At 38.5% G+C, this 20,228-nt stretch overlaps 2 long non-coding RNA genes across 2 annotated transcripts; both read right to left on the bottom strand.

The window, feature by feature from the left end:
* Positions 1–8,415: 8,415 nt before the first annotated feature.
* On the bottom strand, positions 8,416–9,237 carry LOC134822350 (uncharacterized). The gene is made up of 2 exons (XR_010161171.1): positions 9,011–9,237; positions 8,416–8,876 (listed from the first exon to the last, which is right to left on the bottom strand). It is a non-coding gene; the product is annotated as an uncharacterized LOC134822350 (long non-coding RNA).
* Positions 9,238–16,909: 7,672 nt separating this feature from the next.
* LOC134822351 (uncharacterized) lies at positions 16,910–17,457 on the bottom strand. Its single transcript, XR_010161172.1, has 3 exons — positions 17,333–17,457; positions 17,108–17,195; positions 16,910–16,999 (listed from the first exon to the last, which is right to left on the bottom strand). It is a non-coding gene; the product is annotated as an uncharacterized LOC134822351 (long non-coding RNA).
* Positions 17,458–20,228: the final 2,771 nt, after the last annotated feature.

The following is a 20,228-nucleotide window of genomic DNA, read 5'->3' on the forward strand; positions in this document are numbered from 1 at the left end:
GCAAACTAGCATGATTCTTGCTTCGCTGTTCGCATCGTCAATCAACGGAACGACAGGCTGAGCACCGCCCAATAAGTTTAAAATAAAAATGTTTGCCTCCTGATCGAATCGCGCTTGACCATTGTTATAATGGTCTTACCTGGAGACCTTAGGCTATTATGTTCATAAAGATTCGTTGACGGATGTTACTCGTCTAAATTTCCCAGGAAACCTTACTAGCTGGAGCCTAACTTTGAAAGTAAAAGAGATAGAAACGTCTGGTTTTCAATAAAATGTTCGCCTTGTAAAAATAACGTTTCCCCAGGAGGGAAAATTAAAAACAACGTAGATTTTGAATTATCGCGAAAAGTCATATTTTAGGTCATATAAAACTGCACAGCTTTAACTTTGCAGATTGTTGTTCTCTAGCTCTGATTGGCTGAATCGTATCACGTGGTACGCGGTACAATTGCATCTTTGGAATGTTTGAAGCGTGCAAATGCAATGAACTCACGAGCGCGCGCGGAGCTCAACAAGCTGTGAAAAGGCGATCACCCTGTAGTAATATCGCTAGCCAGTAAGGTCTGCTGGGTATGAGATAGCCGAGACGCTGCAAAGGGGGGGGGGGGGGGGGGGGGGGGGGGCGGGGGGTTGATGGCGAGTTATGCTTTGTCAAAGTGGATGCTTTTAAATACTTTCAACACTACTATATATACTTTCAACACTACTATATAACAAATAATTTTAGGCATGTACAATGGCATGACGGGCTAGGAAGTACAGCCGATCTCCTGGTATGCGGGTGCGCTGGGGTTCCTGAAGTTCGCCTCCTGAGTTAGGCTCCTCTCGCCCAGTGCTTGCACTGGGCAACAACACCTTAAACACGATGTAAGTTTCTCTTTTACTTCTTTCTCATTGTTAGCTTATTTTGAATGTGAATTTTTACATCTCTGATATTGCCCCTCTTATCCTTACTCTAGCTATATTTTCACTGGCAAATTTAACTTTACTCCCGACCAGCAGTTTCATTACACATTTTCTCGTGCCATTTTCCTTCCAGGTCGTGTTTAGTGTTGTGGGAGGTTGCCTACTCTGAGGTGTTACGGATGGTTCCCTGGCAAACTTTGCTGCCAGACTCGACAATCTCTGACAACAATGATAAACCTTCAAGAGATTTTCGACTATGTCAAAGCTGCCTCAGTTGAGGATCTACGTCATATCCTTAACTCTGTTCAAAACGAGCTGCCAAAGCGTGAGGGAAAGGTGGACAATTTTGTGTTACATATAGAGGACTTCTGCGAGGATGAGGTTCTCCGTGATGCGGTATGGGTTGAATGTGAGTCCCTGCAGAAACTGAACACCGAGGGAAGACACAAGGCAACAACAGCTTGGTTGTGCTCACAGGATGCACCCTATATTTACACTGACACAAATCCAGTGCACCCACCACAGGATATCAGTGGTTTCCCTAATATCAAAAGACTCCTGAGTCTTGTAAACTCGAGTACGGAGATAACTGGACCTCTGGACTCATGTCTGGTCATCAAGTATGGAAACAACCAAGCGAGTACTTCAATACACAATGACGGTGAGAAACTAATGGACCAGGAGAAATCGATTTGCTCTTTCTCACTGGGATGTGAACGGACGCTTGAGTTTTACGAGGGCACAACTGGGAAACCTAATTGTGTCAAGACGATAAGGATGAAGAACAACAGTCTTGTTGTAATGCGGCCTGGGACACAGCAGAATCTGAGGCATGCTGTGCGAGCAGAGCCGGCCACAAAGGGAGAGCCTCCAAAGAAATCGTAGCAAGTAAGATACTCCCTGTCATTTCGAGCTATTGTGAAATCTGGTGGCCAAGTTAGCTCTCAGAATATCAGCACAGAGACTAGTACACCAGCTTCTGGCACCGAAGCCCAAGTACCTGCGCAAAGAGTCACGTTGGTTGCTGGAGACTCTTATGCTCAAAGATTGGACTCCGCAAAGCTGGGAAAAGGGAAAGTCACAGTCGTAAATGTTGCAGAAGGCGGAGCAAAAATGGACAAAGTCCAGAAACAGTTGGAGGACTACTGCACGGCACATCCTGATGTCCACGTTGAGAAGCTTCTGATCAGCGTAGGCACAAACGATATTAGGCGTGTGGGGGATAAAATTGGTATTTTGAGGGGACCAGTAAAGCAACTTTTTGGTAAGATAGGCCTATTATTTCCCAACTGTAAGGTATATGTTCAATCTCTATTGCCATTACCTTTACAGAATGATAACGATAAATTAACTAACAAGAGGGTAATGGATTTTAATAGGATTTTATACAATGAGTGTGTATTTAGGAGGTTCTTTTTCATGGATGTGTTTTATCCCTTTACAAAGTTTAAGAGAGCTCTAAGTGAGCCTGTTAAGAGATTTGATCCCTTATTTGAGAACAAAGGCATTCACCCCAATCCTCAGAAAGGTATGGGTGTGTTGGCCAGATTTTATATTCGTGCCATCCACAGTAGATATTTTAATCCTTATATCTATCAGTAGTCCTTTTGTGCTGTCTTCTGAACCTTGTTAAGCTAATGATATGCAGTTGTAGTCTGGCAAGTATACTCACCTGTAAAACACCATGATCGATTTAGTAACATACAGATTTAGAGTTGGAGTGTTTAGTGGAAATTCTTTTGCAAAATCCATCAAACATCAGAACCGTAGACGTGGTACAGGTAGTATTTTTGATTATTTAGACAGCTGCATTGATTCTCGCTTATTATTTTATATTTTTTATGTTATATTCATATGTCACTTTTCGCTAATCACTATCACATATGTCGGGGTAAGTGGGTTGGCTTTTTCTAGGGTCACTTATGATTGCCGAGCCTTTGTACCAACATACCCAGTTCCTAACTTGTGCCGATGCTTTACAGTTTATTTCTTTTTATATTTAGCAAATATGTATTATCTGAGGAATAATTACAGTTTCGATGGTTTATATAGATTTTGCCAGATTTCAATCCATAAGAACTTAAATTGCATATTTACTGGTAGAACCGGCAATACACTCACGGGATGCATAATTTGGTTGTTTTTGATGAATGGTTTTTTGATAGTTTTAGTAAACCCTGGAATTGTAAACCCAGGGCCGTCTCCCATAGGTGTTAGAGTTGGGAATGGTAATAAATTGAATGTTTACTTTCAGAATGTTCAAGGTCTCATCCCTTTTGGTGAACTGAACAATGCCCATCCAATGATTGATACCACTAAATGTCTTGAAGTGTCGACTTATCTTAATGAGGCTAAGATAGATATTGCAATACTTAACGAAACCTGGTTTAAGAGTTCTATTGCTGATAGTGAATTTCTGCACCCTGACAGATATAAGATATTTCGCTCTGATAGATCGAAGAAAACTCATCCACCAGATCCTTCTAATCCAACCCGGTTTAGGAGGAATGGTGGAGGGGTCATGATTGCAGTGAGAGCAGACCTTGATCTAACTTCAAAGGAAGTTCATCTCAAGTATGGTGCAGAAATTCTTGCTGTGGAATTTAAGACATCCACTGGAATTAAGTTTGTTGTATGCACATGTTATCGTGTTGGTACACTGGGCTCCGCAAATCATGAAAAAATTGTTGAGTCTTTGAAAACTCTTCTCAGAAGAAGAGGACTGAGTAAAGTCTTCATACTAGGAGATTTTAACCTGACCGGAGTTTCCTGGTCTACCCTGGCCAGCTCCTGTCCTATTGAGCAATCTTTTGTTGAATCTTTTGTTGATCTAGGCCTTCAACAATGTGTGTTAACACCTACCCACTGCAAAGGCAAAACACTTGACCTATTGCTCACAAACTCTGTGTCAAATATTAATGACCTAATGGTAGGTGAGAGAGATAGTGCTTGCAAGTCTGACCACTTCCCCATCAATTTTAAGATCAACGTTAAAGTTGGTAGGAAGAAGCCAGTCAGGCGTATGTGCTATAACTTTAAGACTGTGAACTGGGAGAGGCTAAACCATGAACTCCGACACACGAATTGGGATGCATTGCTCAATGGCACAGAACCTGAAATTGGATGGAAAAAATTTAAGGACAAACTTTTTAATGTCACAGATAAATTTGTTAAAAAATGCTCTGTCAAGACTGATGGCCAAGATCCATGGTTTGACTCGGAGTGTTATGATGCATGGCGTAAGAAAGTGAGATTACATAAAGAAAGGCATAAAAGTGATAGAGCTGAAATTGCATTCTCCCTTGCTAGGAAAAATTTCAAAAATGTGGTTGCTCAAAAAATGAGGGAAACATTAAATGAATCTGATGATAGTGCTTTAATAACAAAAAAATTTTGGTCCTATGTCAAATCGAAGACAGCTAGTCAGCGGATCCCTGAGTTTGTAAGCCACAAAGGCACTGTCCGCAACTGCCCTGAAGACCAGGCCAACCTATTTAATGACTTTTTCTTCGAGCAGTTCTCTGAGGCATCAACTTATGACATAGATATAGATTACTCTAATGATTGGCGCTTTGATATTGAATTTGACCACAGAAGGGTTCGCAAAATCCTTTCCAATATTAATGCTAATAAAGCTTATGGACCTGATGGTATCCATGGGAAACTTTTGAAAAACTGTGCGGTTGGGCTCGCATACCCTATATCAATACTTTTTCATTCATGCTACAACATTGGGACACTACCAAGGGAGTGGAAACTGGGGCACATTGTACCAATATTCAAGAAAGGGGATAAACATGAGGTTTCAAATTATAGGCCAATTTCTCTTACATGCTTAATCACAAAAGTTCTTGAACGCATAATAAGAGATGAGTTATTGGCACTTACTAATGGCATGATCAATGACAAACAGCATGGTTTCCGAGCTGAGAGATCTTGTGCAACTAATCTTGTAGGACTGTGCGACAGCCTAGCGCTCTCACTGAATGAAAATATGAGAACAGATGTAGTCTACTTTGATTTTGCCAAAGCATTTGACTCGGTTAACCATGATCTTATATTATTTAAGCTAAAGAGCAAATTTGGTATTGATGGGAGGCTACTGAAATTCATCACTGATTATCTAAGAGACAGGCAACAACAGGTCTTGATAAGTGGCAAGTTTTCTTCTATGAGAAACGCCCAGTCTGGTGTACCTCAAGGGTCAATTTTGGGACCATTGCTGTTCATTATGTTCATTGATGATATATCAGTGGGGATTTCACCAGGCACACAACTGTCACTGTATGCCGATGATACTAAAATTTGGCGTAAGATTGTTTCGGAGTCTGATATCCTGCGACTGCAGAAGGACGTTGATTATCTCCATGACTGGTCACTTTCTAATAAAATGAGATTTCATCCCGACAAATGTAAGGTCCTCACCGTCGCAGGAAGGATATCCGAAACAGTTTCCCTCCTTAGTGTCCTACCACTCTTTAACTTTGTATACTCCATGGGAAGAATCACACTTGACTATGTTGATCATGAAAAGGATCTGGGTGTAATTGTGACATCAAATCTCGATTGGAAAGATCAGTGCTCCAAAGTCCTTTCTAAGGCAAACCAAAAATTAGGCATGGCGAGAAGAAATTGTTATTTTGTCCAAGACGTAAATCGTCGTAGAGTACTGTATCTCACTTTAGTGAGGAGCCTATTTGAGCATTGCTCGGTTATATGGAGACCAGTCACAAAATCCCAGATAAGCAAGCTGGAGGGCCTCCAAAAGCGTGCTATTAAGTGGATTCTTCACGAGGAGTATATGAGTTATCCACCATCCACATACATTCAAAAATGCAGACAGCTGAAGATTATGCCGATTGAAGACCGCTTTGACTTCTTGGATCTCATCTTCTTCTTTAAAATTGTGAAGCAACATATACCTGTCACTTTACCCTCATATTTGCAACCATTTCAAGGCCACTCAAGGCTCAGAAATAGTCACATGGACTCTCTATGTTTTGTAAGCTCTATCTCACCTCGAGCAAGCTCCAACGCTTTTGCCAAGAATTTCTTCTATAGGACCCACACTAAGTGGAATCACATTCCTCTAGATATCCGTGAGATAGAGAGTATCACTGATTTTAAAAGTAAACTTTCCACTTACATGTGGGGGAAAATTATCCCGGTGGATTCGGACTCTGAACTTGACTATTCAATAGAAACAAATCCGTAAAATAGTTTATTCAAGATTATCTATTCTTGCTGTCTGCATTCACATATTTCTCAATTTCATCTCACAGCACAATATTTTATGAATTGATTGAATGGGTGTGTGATTTTGTTTAAAGTAACTTATTACAATTTTATAAGGGCCCATGCTTGTGCAGGAGCTGCATTTGCACTCAATATCTGTGTTTTGGTGACCCTCAGGTCCTTTGGTTACATACATTTTGTCCGAGACAATTTCAACTTTGACAATCCATGCTTAGAGGACAATATTATATTTAACTAATTCATTGTGTAAACTTGTATGTAATTGACTGATTTGAAAGATTTCAATTAAAAAAAAAATGAAACCGAAAGTCTTTAAACTTTGTATTGGTTTTATGTATAAGTATCGATTCGCATGACTTTTGACAAAATACCCAATTAGAGTTAGTACAAGCCAAACACAAGGATATTTCGTGTCACAGATCATATGCACCTGTTGCAGCCAGTCACCAAGACCATGGTCGCTATAATTAAGCTCTAAGTGACATGACATTAAGTGACCGTTGAGCCACACTTCTTGACAAATTTTGTTCAGAATAACGACCCAATCATAAGGTAAAAAGTGTAAGCTGTATTTTAAGGGCTAATGTCAGTCCATCTAAGTCGTAAGTTTGGAGGAATAATACGGCTAATTTTGCGATTCTTTAAAGTCCTGAACCAAAATACCCTGCTACGCCGTCAACTGGGCCCAGGAAACCCTACTGGCTGGAGCCTCCCCAGGAACCCTGACCGGATGGGGCTTAACTTTGAAAGTAAAAGAGTTGGAGACTTCCGGTTTGTTGTAACATGTTCCTCTTTTAAAAGTAACGTTACCTCTCCAGGAGGAAAATTCAAGACAACGTAATTGTTGAGTTATCTCAAAATCTCCAGAAAAGTCCCCTTTCGGGCCGATCAAAAGTTTGCAACTTTAACTTTGCGGATTCCTGTACTCTGGTTGGCTGAATTGTGTCACGTGGTAGCTGCTTGAACATTGGAATACGCCACGCGTGCAAATCATGCTTGTTGTTGCGCGCGAGGTCAAGCCGTCTGTTTAAATTAAACCAACTCTAGTACCACCACCAGGCGGTAACTTTTCCTGGGTCACTTTGAAAGTAAAAGAGATAGAAACGTCTGGTTTTCAATAAAATGTTCGCCTTGTAAAAATAACGTTTCCCCCAGGGGGAAAATTAAAAACAATGTAGATTTTGAATTATCGCGAAAAGTCATATTTTAGGTCATATAAAACTGCACAGCTTTAACTTTGCAGATTGTTGTTCTCTGATTGGCTGAATCGTATCACGTGGTACGCAGTACAATTGCATCTTTGGAATGTTTGAAGCGTGCAAATGCAATGAACTCACGAGCGCGCGCGGAGCTCAACAAGCTGTGAAAAGGCGATCACCCTGTAGTAATATCGCTAGCCAGTAAGGTCTGCTGCCCTGCGGTTTCTTTGCGTTCGCGACTATACCCATTTGTGATTCCACTGTGTGGACGTAGGTATGACAAATCATATATCTTCGTAAAGTACATCCTCTGACTAGGAAATCACAAGTTTAATCAGTTCTGGAGACTGTTCCTGGACAGAGTTATGACGGTTTAAAACTTCCGCGCCGCGCAATAGCCCCAAAATGGCTAAAAATATACATCGTCGGAGAATAACTTTGCGTAGGGAATGCGCGAGCACGACAATATGATAGTTAACATTGATTTTCGGCCGCCGGCACGATAGCTTAGTTGGCTAAGAGGGCGATTGACCGTGCTAGCTGAGGGTTCGAATCCCGGTCTGACCTTTAATTTAGTTTGAACTGAAACAAGTTGTTTACTATTTTCATCAAAAAGCTTCTCTAGTGTTAATTTTTTTTTTGTAATTTGTAAAGTTCGTAGATTCCTCTACAGGGTCATCGAATAGTTCGACCGCCCTTGTTTTACAGTACACTACATTGTAGATGTTCTGAAGGAGTATCCTAAGATTCTTGATCTTTTGGCACAGGCACCCCTCCTCATTTAACCCTCAATCAAGTTTCCTATCATTCGGCTGAGTCGACCGAGGAGATCGCATAGATCCAATGAATCCTTAGCTACTCCCTAAACTGAGTGAAACTGGGATTCGAACCCTTAACCTTCTGTACAGAAGGCGGAAGCTCTAACCACTAGGCCACTCTAACCACTAGGCCACTCAACCTTGTTAGGTTAATATTGATTAGTTAATCATATTACAAGTTGTACTATAGGATGAAATGCATAATTAGAAATGGGAAAGCAGCTATACGCAAAGCGTCGTTATGCTACAATATTATAGTAATAACATTGTTTGTCTCAGATTATTTTTAATACAAGAAGCGACCAGCATCGCATCTTCATCGATTAGTTCGGAGTCGTCGCTGTATTCAGCTATAACATTGATTTTTAATTGATGCTATAGCAGATATGAGCAGCTTTAATCAGTCTGATTTGGTAGGTTTTGGGCTGGGCACAGTTTACTAAGGATTCTGTTTCTATCGGTTGTAAAACTTGATGGTCTGCTGTGAAAAAAACATTTTGAAGGCAGATTGCAGAAAGCTCTGGATTGGTCTTTTAAATGCCTTTCTCAACGACAATCCCTCCTTAGCAGTTACTTATATTAAAACTTTTTGTTCGGACTATTGACATGTAGTGTCTGGAGAAGGAGGGCAACAAAGGAGCACTTCTCAGTTGTACAGTGGGAATTTCTAGACGCTGCTATCCATTACCTTCGACATCTGAAACAGATTTTAATATAAGCAACTAATTAATAATACGGGTGAGACTTAAGTTTCAGTAAAATTAAATCTGACACTTGTGTGCAGTAACGAGAGAAAATCCAGTGCATCTCAAACTGCTAAACTTGGCTTACTGTTTGAAAATCGTGACCTAGAATTGTTGAAATTCCAGCCTCCCAAGATCAGAGTTGCTTTTACGTCCTCTTAAGAGGCTATCGAGATTCGAGATTCCACACTGTGTATGCTCTTTTCTCTGTACTTCCGGGGGTTGTATAAACCTGAAAAATCAAACAGTTCAATACCAGAGAGAATGCTGAAGACTCAGAAAGTTGTCCAAAAATGTTTTCTTTAAATACACAAATCCGTATTTTTCTCTTTAGTAGCGATTTGAAACAAAATTTACCTTCTTTCGGACTGAATTTTTAACTGAATTGAAGTATAAACGATGACCTCTACAATAGTATTAATTACTTAGTAAAGTTATCGTCAGAAGTCAAGTTATGGTTGATTTTTAAAGCTTGAAAAAGCTAAAATTAAAAAAAAACCTTTGCTCAATGACGCGCGGCTCAAGAATGCGCGTGTGTTGCGAGCGCAATTATTGCTTACAATTTTCTTTCATTCGGCAAAAAAACAACTGTGACCAACATACATGTTATAAAACTCTGCCTAAAATCCTGGAATGTTCTGGAATTATAGGGTGTGCAAGGATTTGGGATCGTAATCAATTTTCCCGCCAAATCCAAACTTTTTCCTGTAGCATATTATCACAAATACGGCGTGTACAATTTTTGCGCGTTATAAACCTAGATTCGTTCTGGCGAATAACGAAGCCTCTAGTTCACATCCAATGAGCAGGCTAGTATCATGAAGGAAAGATTTCGAGTTGAGAAGACGTCAGATGGCATCTTGGAGTATTCAAAGACAGGACAACACCTGTTATGCTCCAGCTGTACAAATCCCTGATAAGGTCCAGAGTGGAGTACTGCTGCCCGCTTTGGAATCCAAACAAGATCTATGATATCCAGAGCATACAACGCCAGTTCACTAGACGGATTCTAGGGCTCAGAGACACCGATTATTGGAATAGACTGAAGGAACTGAAACTTACATCACTGCAAAGACGCCGAGAACGCTACATCATCATGTAAGGTCCTCACCGTCGCAGGAAGGATATCCGAAACAGTTTCCCTCCTTAGTGTCCTACCACTCTTTAACTTTGTATACTCCATGGGAAGAATCACACTTGACTATGTTGATCATGAAAAGGATCTGGGTGTAATTGTGACATCAAATCTCGATTGGAAAGATCAGTGCTCCAAAGTCCTTTCTAAGGCAAACCAAAAATTAGGCATGGCGAGAAGAAATTGTTATTTTGTCCAAGACGTAAATCGTCGTAGTGTACTGTATCTCACTTTAGTGAGGAGCCTATTTGAGCATTGCTCGGTTATATGGAGACCAGTCACAAAATCCCAGATAAGCAAGCTGGAGGGCCTCCAAAAGCGTGCTATTAAGTGGATTCTTCACGAGGAGTATATGAGTTATCCACCATCCACATACATTCAAAAATGCAGACAGCTGAAGATTATGCCGATTGAAGACCGCTTTGACTTCTTGGATCTCATCTTCTTCTTTAAAATTGTGAAGCAACATATACCTGTCACTTTACCCTCATATTTGCAACCATTTCAAGGCCACTCAAGGCTCAGAAATAGTCACATGGACTCTATGTTTTGTAAGCTCTATCTCACCTCGAGCAAGCTGCAACGCTTTTGCCAAGAATTTCTTCTATAGGACCCACACTAAGTGGAATCACATTCCTCTAGATATCCGTGAGATAGAGAGTATCACTGATTTTAAAAGTAAACTTTCCACTTACATGTGGGGGAAAATTATCCCGGTGGATTCGGACTCTGAACTTGACTATTCAATAGAAACAAATCCGTAAAATAGTTTATTCAAGATTATCTATTCTTGCTGTCTGCATTCACATATTTCTCAATTTCATCTCACAGCACAATATTTTATGAATTGATTGAATGGGTGTGTGATTTTTTGTTTAAAGTAACTTATTACAATTTTATAAGGGCCCATGCTTGTGCAGGAGCTGCATTTGCACTCAATATCTGTGTTTTGGTGACCCTCAGGTCCTTTGGTTACATACATTTTGTCCGAGACAACTTCAACTTTGACAATCCATGCTTAGAGGACAATATTATATTTAACTAATTCATTGTGTAAACTTGTATGTAATTGACTGATTTGAAAGATTTCAATAAAAAAAAATACATCTGTGGAAAGTTCTCCAGGGTATATGGTCATGTTAGAGATTGATGGGTCCCTTTTTTACTTTTTTCTAATAAATCATCCTGTGTTCGTGGAGCTATACTGTGACATTTGGATACATAGCTTAGGTAGCGAAAAATCACATCCTCCTCATAAAAAAGAAAAGAAATTAAAAGCTCAACCTGGAACGAAACTATAGCCATTCTTGTATTTAAAGAGAGTTGTGATAACTGAGCACCTGTTCTGATAATTAAAACTCTCAAATTATGATCAACGAGCAGTAAATTTATGGTTTTGATGCAGATTGAACAGTAGAAATATATCAAAAACTGAGGCTCCACCAAAGCTGATACAAACTCAAAATGGCCCTAAAACTGCATTAACTACACCTCCCCCCTCTTGTATGGACTGATTATTCCTAGAAAATCGACGACCCTCTACCGCAACATGTTCGAGGAGAAAAACACCTGGGCTTCTTGGGCCTTGGGGCTACCAACCACAATCCATCCTCATGGACTACGAGCTCGCCATTCACAACGCAGTTTCCTCATGCCTGCCTGCCTAGTATGGGCCGAAAATAAACTAGTAGTAAACTATGGCTCAGATCATATCTCAAATTGGCAATGTTACGTATACAAATTTGCAAGTAACAGTTCAGATCATGTCTCTAATTGGAAATGTGTCGTATTGAAATCAGATCACAATTTCGGCGTTTTTTTCTGGTACCCTTAGTCGGACAGATGTCGCTGTCGGACAGATGTCGCTGTCGGACAGGAGTCGTGTTACCGGAGCAAACGTCAACTTAGCGTCTAAAAATGTGTTTAAAGTGCTCCACCAGGTTGATACAAACATTTTGAACTCAATCAATGATTCCATCAGAAAGATATGATAATTGTTAACTAATTTTAATGATCAAACATTCCCATATGGTGGAGCAGTAAATAGAAAATCACTAGTTTACGTCTCTAATTTATGGTTTTGATGAAGATTGAACAGTAGAATCTATTACGTATTACATAAGTTCTCACGCAACACTCTGTAATATAGATTTAGCTCCCAGTGCTCCACCAGGTTGATCTAATTGGTCAATATAATTATTATATATCACTGTACTAGGATTGCTAGCTGAGGGGACAAGATATGAGAGGGATATTTAAGTCCACGAATTTCTACCTAAATATAGTAACTAAAGATCCAATTCTGCTCCACCAGGTTGATCCCAGGGTAATCACTACTTTATAAATCACTTAGGGGTGAACTATCATACATATTAAAAAGCTATAAGTTCAATTAGTTCTAATTTTAGTACTCTTAAAAGATGGTTTTAAACGTCCAAAATTTAGGCTTTTAAATACGAGCTCCACCTTTGTTGAGCAGTTTTTGGCAGTCTTAATCACCATAGTATTAGGATAATTAGCGTCTGGAATAATATTCACAGATCATTATGAGACAAGTTTAATGGCAAAATGACTGATTTTGAACAAGTCAAGTTTTAGAATGAGTCCATCCACTTGAGTTGGGAGTTTGGGACCTTATGGGACCTCCTAACAAAGCAAATGGTATTAAAAACAATGTGCCATTGAGTTTACAATGAAGTTTTGGTCGAAATTATAATATGACCATGTTTTCACTTGGTATAAGTTGACCTATTTTACACCTATTTTACGCTCCACATAGGTTGCACACCAAACGTGTCTCAACCGAAACAATACGTGTTCCCATTATATGCCTTCTTCACCTGTAGACATTGATAAATACAGATATGCCACATCCACCTTCCCACAAGTGGAGCACTTTAATTGTGTTTTTAAATGGTCACTGGCTCCACCAAAGTTGATATTTGGATTTTCTGATGACATGAATCTGTAGAGAAGTGTCATAGGAATACTGTGGTGAAATATTTTCTGCAAGCAAGCTATGGTTTGGATTTTATGAAGTCATAACTGATTGACAGTGAAAAGTAGGTAATTAGTAGAAAAAAAAGGGACCCATCAATCTCTAACATGACCATATGTCCAAATGAACTAGATGTACAGTTCAGAGAGAATGTCAGACTGGGAGTTAAAGTTATACTCCCTTCTCTCACAAAAAAAGCATCAGCTGCTGCACGCTCCACCTACGACCACACCTTCCTGCTACTGGAATACACTATACACTAGTGTACGTGTAATAGTGTATACATAGTATATTACACACCAGACCTATCCATTCATAAGGAAACATTGTCAATTAGCGGAAACCGTGCTGATGGTCTGGTGATATCATTCATTCCCAATCAAGTTCAACTGTCACTCAGGCGTGAGGTTCTGGGGTTCATCAACTGAGCTACTAATGGATCAGAAGTTTTACTCCCCGTTTAATAGTCCGAGTAGTTATCAAATATTCAGTCAGAACTTTCAATGAAAGGAACAAATCATGAAACTAAATAATAATACACGATTAAATCAGATTGCTATTTGCTATTGTGTATTCAATACGGTTATTATCACCTTAGTATCCTTGTTTCCTACATGTGTAATAAGTAATAACTCACCCAAGAGGGAGACAGCAAGAACTGTTTGGAGTATTCCAATACCGCCAGAATGTGTCGCCATACACTGTACTACCATTTATAACCTGAGGACCATGTAAGGAAAGGATTAAATTAAACTCATTACATTCGAAATAATGGCGCTTAATAAAATCTAGTATCTTATTGGGTTATTAAACTAACCTGCCTTCAATCAAAGAAACAAGCTTGGGAAGAACTAGATGTAAATAAGGCGCAAGTTTAATATCGGAGCAGAGCTATTTAATAATACAATGAAACAATAAGTTTTATTTTACATTCCTTTAATCATAAATACCCTAAATAAAATAAGAGCTTAAACCACGAATTAGTTAACTAGAGGTAAACTTGAGGAAATGTTCGTTGGTGAATGTATATAATTATTTTAAAATCTTTATTTGGTTGTTAGTATTTTTATTATGGCAAGTGGTTGAATTTAGGGAAATTCAGTGAGACAAGGTCAGTTTCTAAATTGTCTTAGAAAAATTTCTACTTTACAGTAGGCGATGCTGAAGTGGCAGGAATGAGGGACCAAAACACTTGGGGCTCACAATAGCCCATAAATATAAATAACGGCAGAGTAGATTGTTTTTTTGACGATTTTTCCAGGTCCAAGATTTTCAAAATGGAATAAAAATTTTTTAAAGGCCTATCTCGAAATTCTAAAAAGAGCAAAAGTTTCTAAATGGTGCTTAGAACATATCCTGAAAGTTTCAGGGTGCAGGTGATTACTCAAAAAATGTAGGAGAAGATAGATTTTTAGACTAGATTTTCAGGGCGCGCGATTGAAAGACCCCCCCCCCCCTGCCCCCTTTGCGTCTGATACTAATTATACTGGAGAACAATCGCCATTCCTAAAAGCTATCCGACAAAAAAATTACAAAAGCTCAACTTTCACTCACTGCCTAGTGCATTATGTACTAGCAATAATTCGAATATAAAACTTATAGAGAAAGTTCTGACTTTTGCACTTTAAAACGACTGATCGGTATAACAGGATGCCACGACCATTGATGAAAGTGTTACTCGCAGCCCAAATTGGCACTGGGTGTGACACTCAGTCAAGAATAGGTACCAAATTGTCAGCCTTAAAGGCAATTCCGGAAATGTACCTTGAAGGCTTTGAGGAGAACTAAATGAAGCTCAGATCAAGAAATTTGAGGAATACTTGGTGAAAGTTTTTCAAGCTTACAACAGAGTTTGTCACATTTTTGAATTTTTGGCACGCACTCAATTTTAGGCCTCATTTTTGACTAATTTTGGCTTAAATTTGGCAAAAAAAAGTTTTGATGCCTCAGGTTGCCCCACTAATGCATGGTACCATCTGAAAGCTCAGACGATTCTCTAAACAATGGTATAAGAACTGTTCTGGGTTTTTTTGGGGCTTTTTTGTAATATTTTTTTGAAAATTATTGACTTGAGGCCTGAGCGCATACTTTAATACTCAATTTCTTGCCCAGATGTTGCCCTGATTTTGGCTTCCAGTTTTTTCTGAGGCTCCAATTGTAGATATCATTACAGGAACTTGTACAGAATACATTTCTGCATCTATTCCTACATTTCTAACAAAAAATATTGAAAACTGTAGAATTTGTAGCATTTTAAATGAAATCACTTCCATGATTATCGCAAACTGAAATATTGGCAATTTTGGTCATTTTTGGCAGTTTTTCTGACCCAGAATCCACAATTTAGCTGCTATTCAGCTATAAATTGGGTCAACCATGTACTTTCAGCCTACTGACCATATTAAAGTGGTTTCATTGAAAAATATTCATTTTTACCCACATTATGTAGCAAAAACGGCTGAATTTTGTGCACGCGCCCATATTTGGGCATACGCGTTTTGCCCATAACGCAGAAAGATATCTGGGTGCACAGGAAGTCCGTAGCTACAAGTAGATAACCTCAAAGCCGCTTTATGAGCTTGTTTCAAAAACTCGATTTTTGGGGCCAAAATTAGGCATCTGAAAATGATGAAAAACTCAAATTTACAAGTATCCAAGCATTCTGGGGCCCTGAAATTGCTCTAAAACGTAAATTTGACACAGGTTAACCCAATAAAATGACATTCAGTATGTCCAATGCCCAGAAATATGCCTAATATAGCATGACCCACTGTTCTGGCCCACTGTGAATATGTTGGTCACATGTTTCTGTAAGAACAAAGATATCGACAACAGATGTGGCGGGAGATATAAATTCTCAAAGAAAGGTGTGCTTAGCTATGCTTATTGTGTCTGCCAAAACTGATCTGTTGCAACACAGTCAAAGACAGATCAGGCCCACCTAACTCAACCTAAGACTCTAAGAGAAAGCAGCCATTGAAACCTTCAAGAAATACACCTAAAAAGGCTAACAAAGACTAATTTCATATATTTCCTAAGAATATTTAGGTATTGATCAATCATTGCATATGAATAATGAACTGTTGCTTAACTATCCCGTAAAAGGAAAATCTGACTATTTTATTTATTATCAAGGAAAAGTTTAATGCTATTCATCAAATAGATTATCATCCTATATTGAGTTGTGATCTCATGTATCTATTTTACAAATTTATGTCAATTTACTACATAACAATAGTAGTAGAAGTAGTATAAAGATGTCATATGAATGGCTTAGAATTAACAAGCTGAGACGAAATGTTTCAAAATCCTCATTCATGGTATTAGACAAATGTCCTAATCTTGATAGACTGTCGATCTCTCTTGATTTGGAAGATGGCAGTCTTCACATAGAAGAAACCAAATCCCAGAAACACCTAGGTCTGGTGATAGACAACCTATTAAACTTTCAGGACCATATTGATTATGTAAGATCATGTTACTAGGAGAATAGGAGCATTATATAGGTTTTTAAAAACTACTTCCACAGAAATATAGAAAAATATTTGTAAACGCTCTTATATGCTTCCTCAATTTGATTACATGGATATTATAGCTGATATTACATTTTGAATGCTTTCGACTAGTTTCTAGTACAATTGCAAAACAAAAAATTATTTTAATGCAGTCACTCAGATAAGTTTATAACAGGACACATCAACAAAGACACATATTCTGCCCACAATAATGGGCCATAATTGTTTCAATTATGAAACTGTATAGAATTATTATTATTATTAGTACAATCGCCCACAATTTAATACTCTGTACTCAGATTAAACTAACTCACCTAGCCGGGCCAAAGGGATCAGAGAGGGCGAACAGAACTGTTGTATTATTATCTCATGACGTCAGAATGTAGTTCATCTTGAGAAGAAAATATTTCCACTACTCTTCATCACATTCTGGAAAATATTATTCATTGATGTATAGTATAATTACACAGCAGACTTCTGTTTTGATTTGAACGGGTCATGTTTCATGAGCAAATTAGGAGCCCTTAGTCCCCTTACCACTGCCGTAGATCATAAGTCCATATTTTAGCAACCATATTTTGAGAATGCTGCATTCTGGACGGCATTCTTTTTCAGATCAATTCACCTGGACAAAAATAATTATCGAGTAGTTACCCTGTCTTCACAGCAAAAATTATTCGATGAATGAAAGATTGTTATTATCACTTATCAAACGAGATAGCTACAACAAATATCATCAAGTGTCTAGACGAAAGGTCTTACCTCTATTTTCTGGTTGCGGGTTGGTTGAACATTTTAAACTTAAAAGTTAGCGGTGCCAGCGGTATCCATTTGCAATTGAACAATGTTAATGAAAGATATCAGCTTAAATTACGTGCATGGCATGACTCTACAAACTGGTTACCATAAACTCAGTTTCAATACTCAAAACGAAAATATTTACTCCGCAAACATTTACAAAGTTTGCAATTTGGATAAAGCTTGGATGCGCGGCTTGACTACTTGACTAGAATTACATTGAAAAATAAAATTTCCAATGTCTTATTTCAATTTTTTGGAATTTTTCCAATCAATGTTAATGACCAAAACTTTATTAAGCCTACCATATACTAGTGTAGCGTAACAATTATATTATATATTAATCATGCCAATACCATAATTATCAATACTGAACGCGTAATATTAATATTTGTCATTAGCAAATAAAATAAACTACCGTCCGCGTCAATCATTAATTACAAATAGTCTGCTCCATTAAATAAAACAATATAATCGTTTATGAAATGACCACTTGTATATTTGAATGACAATTATATTGCCAAAATTGCAAAACTGAAGTTTAAATTAATAATGAAATATAATTTGAAATTAGTCGTTGTTGTATTGCGCGCGGCGCGAGTGACTGTTCGTTCAACACACTCGCTGCTAATAATGTATGCGTCTAATGCATCATTAATGGAAGGCGCGCCGGTGTAATTTTTGCGCGCGAATTTACGATTTAAACGAAAAGAAACTGCAGGGTGGGTTCTTCGAAGTAGCGCCGCGCTCCGCTTTCTTCTCGAAATGTTAGCGCGCCAGGCCAAATCATTAACAATGGTCAAAGAAATTCGGCGGAATGACAGGCTGAGCGCGGCACATGGTAATAACAAATAATGGTCTGGCCCGGCTCGCGCTACTTCGAAGAAATTTAGACGAGTAACATCCGTCAAGAATTTCAAAATCAATCTTGTAGCGCGATGCGTTACTGTGTTGACGGATGTTGCTCGTCTAAATTTCTTCGAAGTAGCGCGCGCCGCTTTCTTAGCGCGCGCCGGGCCAGATCATTAACAATGGCCAAGTTTGAAGTTACTGTGCCGCGCCACGCACTCAATGAGGCCTCTCACAGCGACAGATCGGCGAAATGCGCTACTGTGCCGCGCCGAGCTGAGATGAATTGACATCGTCAATTAAAATAAATCTAAATGCATTAAATACTGTATACCATTTGACCAAAATTACATTTTAATGAAACCAAAATATTGAGTGCGCCGCGCATAATTTCGCCAATTTACACTGTACTACGAAAATCGAGCGCTATATCAAGGGTCCTGGAAGTAGAGAAAGGAAGCTTCACGCAGTTAGTTTTCTCAACGTCTGGTGGAATGGGTGGTGAAGCTGAAAGACTAGTAAAGAAGCTGGCTAGTAAGATGGAATACCACACAGGGCAGAGGTACTCAGATGCTGTGGGATACATTAGGAAGCGCCTTCGTTTCGAAATCTTAAGAACGACGGTAATTTCTCTCCGGGGAGACAGAGGGGCGAGAAAGAACTTTGTCAATATAGACAGTTTAGATTTGAACTTGGAGCCGCAAGACCAAGGGTGATTTTCAAAATATTGAATTTTTGAAGGGTTATTTTTATATAGGGTCATTGTGACATTATGTGTATACTGTTTGAAACAATTTATAAAAAAAAAAAATACTGTTATATTTTCACACGAAAACCGCAAAAGATTTTGAACGTTGTTGTTGTTGTACTTCAGTACACTTTATGCCTCTACCTTATTAATGTTTCGATATGTAATGTGATAATATTAACTACGTTTCCATCTATCTTCAAAGGAGTCCTCATCCACAATAATTACCATTGTTCATATCGGCGGCGCGGTGGGGCTGTTACTAATTATATTCGCTCCAAGATTTTCACGTGACTTTGGTTTTTTGGTTTTGCAGGAAAACAATTACTTGTATACCATCAGGGCCTTTTGACAAAAATTTCCTTAAATTTGGGCTAGCGATTCAGTGGGGCCGTGGCGGTGCTAGAAGACCTAACGTATGTATAGTGACTTTTGCCCCCTTTCTGTAGTCTGTATCAAATTTATTGATAAATGTGGGGGGGGGGGGGGGGGGGGGGGAACCATATTAAAGTATATTAAAGTATATCCCCGGGTCAAAATCGGAAAAAATCCTACATTTTAATATACTTTAATATACCTACAATTAGAAGATTTATATTCTTCATTAAGATTTACATGATGCAGATGAACTATATTTTTCACTCAGATTCGCAAGATAAGCCTGTTTTAGGACTAGTACATATATTTCCATCCAGATTGGTCAAAAATTGGCTGAGCTATGAGCTTAAAAAATATGCCCATATTTGGGCATACGCTTTTGCCCAAATTCGCTTTTGCCCAAATTCGCTTTTGCCCAAATTCGATAGTGAAACAAATTTTAGTGAAACAAATTTAAAATTTTATCCTTTATTTTACAATCATAATATAATAATATTTATAAGCCTCCGTTTTGAAATTTTTAAATTTTAATCCATTCACATTTCTATTTAAAATTCAATTTTATGTACAAGTCAATAATAGTACAGACAGATCCGTCTGAAAAAATCGATCTGCTGACACACGAAGCTTTCAGAGGATTTTTGACGTTTTTGAGTCCCATTAGGTGCCCTTTATGGCTGACCAACTTTTCCAAACTTTTCCACGTGTCTTAAGGCCACTTTTTGCCACTTTACCACTTTTTACCACCTTTCTTGTTTGTCGAATATCTTTAGTTGTGAACATCGTAAAAGGTTGCGAATCAATCGAGTGTGTTCATATTATCAGGAAGAAAAACTTTTGTTCAAACAATTTTTACGTCAGATAATAAGTTAATTGGATAATTAT

Source organism: Bolinopsis microptera, chromosome 10, assembly GCF_026151205.1.
Source record: "Bolinopsis microptera isolate Bmic1 chromosome 10, MBARI_Bmic_1.0, whole genome shotgun sequence".
NCBI lineage: Eukaryota > Metazoa > Ctenophora > Tentaculata > Lobata > Bolinopsidae > Bolinopsis > Bolinopsis microptera.